Source organism: Leptonychotes weddellii, unplaced genomic scaffold, assembly GCF_054177405.1.
Source record: "Leptonychotes weddellii isolate Sample4059 unplaced genomic scaffold, ASM5417740v2 HiC_scaffold_15379, whole genome shotgun sequence".
Classification (NCBI taxonomy): Eukaryota; Metazoa; Chordata; class Mammalia; order Carnivora; family Phocidae; genus Leptonychotes; species Leptonychotes weddellii.
Window position 1 is genome coordinate 1 of NW_027735416.1, and position 4843 is coordinate 4843.

The window sequence follows — 4843 nt, forward strand, 5'->3', positions numbered from 1 at the left end:
CCTGGTGGTGGGTATTGAGGAGGGCACATTCTGCATGGAGCACTGGGTGTTGTGCACGAACAATGAATCATGGAACACTTCATCTAAAACTAATGATGTAATGTATGGGGATTAACAAAAGAATAAAAAAAAAAAAACAAGCCCACAGAGTTACATAAGGCATAGGGAGCAAGGAAAATGGAAAAATAAAGCTCTTGCTCTCAAAAGCAAAAATCGTGCCAATGAACGAGAGCGGATCTTGTCAGGGAGACCCTAGAAAGATCCTCTTGCTCTTTGCCGTCCCCTTTCTGTGCCCACAATGTCGCCAAGGTAAGTGCTGAGGACTCCAGGATGCCTCCAGAAATACCTCACCGACTCACGTTAAAATCTTCATTCGGCTCCTTCTCTCACATCTGTCACGCTTTCTTAAAGCATCTTAAGGCAAGACTCCCCCCGAGACGCAGACTGGGGAGCCACTCCCAAGCCAGTGGGCTCCCTGAAGGCGGGGCATCTGCATCAGGTGAGCATCCATCCTGCTGTGAGGGGAAGGCTGGGAACAGCGACAACGTGAGACACCCCAGGCTGCTTTTACTTCTGTCTTTAGGTCCCCAAAGAGTCAGGAGCGCCCAATATTCGAGCAATAAAGTCCTTTAAGCGTTACACGTTTCCGTGTATATGGTATATTTGTAACAGCAAGCCCAGGAATGGCGATCAGGAGGCAATAGGCCCAGGTTCAAATTCTAAATCCATCACTTCCTAGTGCTTAATTTTGGGGGTAAATCCTGTCCCCCTCCCCAGGCCTCAGAATCCTTTATTATCTCAAAGGAGGGAAGCCGATGACCTTGAGGGTCCCTCCTGGGTCGCCAGTGTCTGATTCAATTCTTCCTGGGTTATCCTGTTTCGGCTTTCGGCCACCCTCAGCAACAGTGTCCTCTGGTGTCCAAGAGCCAGTCCCCACGGGGCCCCCAGCCCCAGGCTCAGCCGGGTCCCACCAGGGGTCCAACTGCTCTGAGACTTGAGGTCCACCAAACCCAGCGCCTCCCAGGGGTCACTGTGTGACCCCCAGGGCAGTGGCTTTGAGGGTGTGCTGGAGCCCCTTAAAGCAGCCACCAGCGGGCCACACAGAACACGGCATCCCTCAGAGCCCAAGCACCTCTCCCTCACTACCCAGATTAATGTGTTTTCCAGCAGAGGAAATGGTGTGCGTCTGGATGTGGAGTAAAGCAACGTGCTGCTTGCGGTTTCCTGCCTACAGGAAGCAAAGAATGGAGAGGTCACATGTCAGCATGAACCGGCTGGGCAGGGGCCTTTCCGGACTTTCTGCCAGAGAAGAAACAGAAAGCCCTGATGCCCGGCTCTGAGGAAATCATGTTATCAGTTTGGTCCTTGAGGTGAGGGCTGATAAGGAGAAGCCTCTCCCTCCTGGCTTCCTGCGGACTCATCTCTGCTTCTTGCCTGGGGAAACCAAGGCACGCAGGAGGTTTTCACCAATTCTGCGGCCACATTGGACCAGGTCTCAAGTGTTATGCAAAAGACTAATTTTAAACTGCCATAGTGCCAAGAAAGAGGGCAAGGTGCATGCAGGGTGGGGGTAAATGATTCCAATCCTGCAGGGCGGGCATCCCTAGGCAGACTGTCCCAGGACAGGGGTGCACAAGAGGCCCACATCCTGGATCCCTCTCCTTTTTTTCCCATAGACCTGATGTGCTCTCGGGAACCTTGCTTGTACTCAAGCCAAACTCCAAGAGGAGATCCTTCCAGAACCGCCATCCTCCCTTTTCAAAGAGTAATTGGTTCTTTCAGAGAAGGCCCCCTGCCTGCTATTTCTCAAATGCCACCCCTCTGGCTAGAATCAGCGCTGTCATGCCCAGAAGCCCAGCATTTGGGGGCCAGGCAGGAGCGGGGGCTTTAGCATCCCCACACTCACACATAATCCCCATCCACTGCCCTCATGCAAGCCACCCCTTGGCCTTGTTCATCTTCAGTTTTCTCAGTCTTACATCATCGTGGACACTGGACCATCTGCCCACGTCCACCGTTTGCATAAGACTGACCAAGCTCCGGGTGATCTCTCTCGTCACAGATGGCTCAGGGATGGACGCAAAAACTCAAGCCGAGTGTTCAGAATGGACCGCGGGGCTTTGTCCCCCCTTAGGGAGAAGAGGCCCCCTCTCGCCTCTCTGAGAGGTGAACAAGGAAGCACCTGCCACCACCATGGGGGAAACCAGCCTGAGGACAAACTGCCCTTGGAAGAGACGGGGCTCAGAGAATAACAGATAAATCCACTTGCCAACCTGATGAGACTGAGAACTTGCAGAGAAAAGCTCACTCCACGTCTGGGTTCTTCTGTTGTGTGGCCGACAAGTGCCCCGTACCACTTGGATGTGCATTTTCTGGTATTGACCCCTGAAGCACTCTGCTAAAACCATCTTTAGAAACCTTTCCTATTCGTAGGCACCTGTTATCACGAAGAAGTAAACCCACTGTGCTTGCTATGGAAGTAGGCTCCAAGACGAGCCCTCATCCCTCCCTTCCCGCCAGACTGCCACCCCGAGTCCCGCTTTCCAGGTAGCCTGGAGCTTCCCAGAGTCCCATGCAACACCCCGACTGGTCCCACACCTGGAGACCGTAGATTCCTGAGCAGAAGGGACAGCATGATGAATGAGGTATTCTGGGGGGACGGCCTGGCAGAGTTCCGCAGACCAGCGGCGGCTGGCAGGGATGGGGCCGAAGGAGGAGGGAGGAAGGAGGGAGGGTGAGAGACACTCCCAAGGAGGAGTGGCCTGATGGAGTCAGAGGGGCTGAGGGGCCAGCAGTGACTCCGAGCCTCAAAGTGCATGGTGACGCCTTTCACAAAGGGCAAAATCGGGGGGCAGTGAACACCGGGAAGATGGGTTTAGGGATTTGGTTAAATGAACCCCGATGCCCGCGAGGGTGGAACCAAGAAGGGTCTCTCTCGGTCTTAGACCATTTACAGTTTTGTCTAATTTGTTTTAGTTGAGCGTTGTTTGGTTTGGCAGGGCAGTGTGGGAGCTCCAGTGGTTACGCGGGAGATTTATGGGGCTGAGAGCGTGGGAAATCACTCTTCTGCTGACAGAAGTGAAGATGGAGGTGGGGAAGTACCTCCTTATATTTCACCACTAAAACCCTGAGGGGTCTCAGGGGCAACTAGCATCCATGCTGACATCCTGGCCACGCGGCTTGGCTCCTAAAAAGGTAAGCTCAGCTAGAAGGTCCTCCTTTCTAGGAGCTCTTCTGGGAGACGGAAAGCACACGAGCCCCCTCCCCCGCAATGAGACAGACTTACTGTAAAGTAGCTGCCATGTTTTGAGTAACTAGAGGCAAAAACATGTCACGTCAGAATAACGCCATCTGACCACAGGGGAAGCTGAGGCCCAGAAAGATCAGTGCAGATCTCCTGTCTCTGCACAAAGGTCTGGGGTCCCTCCATCCCCGGCATCATCACTCTGGAAAGGTCCTGATTTGGACAGTAAATGATTCGGCCCACTACCTACCTCCAAGGTTGCCGAGTCCGGACACACCGAGGACCTAGAATCCCCAAGTCCTTCTCTTAGTGGAGCATGAGAGCCCAGAGGGGAGATTGGGGTCCAGTGGAAAACTACCGTGAGTCTTCAAGCCCAGGGTCTTCCGCCTCAGGGGCTGGGTGCAGGGCTGAGGAAGGGGCCCCCTTCCAAGGAGTGTGCTGCTCGCCTCCCCACCGTCAACACACAATTCACACACTTACCAAGCACTTGCAAACACAAGTTCAACAGTTACGGCCATCACAAGTCTCTCGGGGTCCTCAGAGTTGGGGGACCGTGGGCAGTCCTGGCCGGTGCCTGGCACGTGGTCAGCAACTGTCAGGCAAGGGCCAGGCCTCGGGCGGCCGCTCAGGAATACACAGCTGAGGAGGAAGGCAAAAGTGTGCTAGAAGGTTCTCATGGGGTTGATATTTCGCAGGGATGCGGCCACCGGACTGGGACACTGAGTCACGCCTAGGTCTCGTTTCTCTTCCGGGCAGCTGCTGAACTTGGTGATTTACCTGTGGACAGGTCAGAGAAGGGACCGTAGCAAGGCTGGCACGTCTAAAGAGGATAAAACCAAGGCCCAGGAGAAGAAACCCAGTCCAAATTTTCCTATGCCCAGACCTCCTCCTCTGCTGTCCCAGGAGGCAGCGGGGCCTGGCCGTAATCTGTCCCTCTGGTGACTGTCTGGATGACAGTGAGTCTTGGGCCCATGGCACTCACCATGCTGGACAGCCTCATGACAGCAGGATGCACCCCTACTTTGCATGGAGAGCCTGCGTTCTGTCTCCTCATCTCTCCGCACAGACCCCCGTGCCCATGACCCTGGCCAGTGCAGAACCAGGGGTCTAACGGCAAAGGGGAGATCAATGATCTGAACGAGGACTCTAGGTTCACACTGAAATGCTTACGTGCTATCAGAAATGAGCATAAAAGAGCAAGTCTGCTCGAGCCTCTGAGCGGTCAGGCTGTTTTCAGTCTCCACGGCAGGCCCCGAATGGAAATGTTGGCGGACTTGCACGTTCTTCACGGGTGCTCACCCGTGCGGGAGCCCCCCAAGGGGCCAGTCTTCATCCCGGTCACTTCAGCACCGCAAAGAGACGAAGCATCACAGCAAACCTCGCCACGTGTCTTGTCCCCCAGACACCCCCAGCTTTGCTGGACCAAGGAGCTCTAGGGGCCGTGGACGGGCCTGGCATGGGGTATCCGCTCTCTTGCTGGTGGACCCGGTCTGTGCGTGGGTGTATGCACAGTGTGTGTATCTCTGCGTACATGTCTGATACAATTTCCTGGGAAGGCGACAGCTGTAGCACGAGGAATGAATGACTCACCGCCCACCG

The 4843-nt window shown here is 54.8% G+C and overlaps 1 long non-coding RNA gene across 1 annotated transcript; it reads right to left on the bottom strand.

Moving 5' to 3' along the window:
• Positions 1 to 139: 139 nt before the first annotated feature.
• Positions 140 to 4766, bottom strand: LOC145718417 (uncharacterized). Its single transcript, XR_014141796.1, has 3 exons — positions 4415 to 4766; positions 3725 to 4021; positions 140 to 1228 (listed from the first exon to the last, which is right to left on the bottom strand). It is a non-coding gene; the product is annotated as an uncharacterized LOC145718417 (long non-coding RNA).
• Between the last annotated feature and the right edge of the window lie 77 nt (positions 4767 to 4843).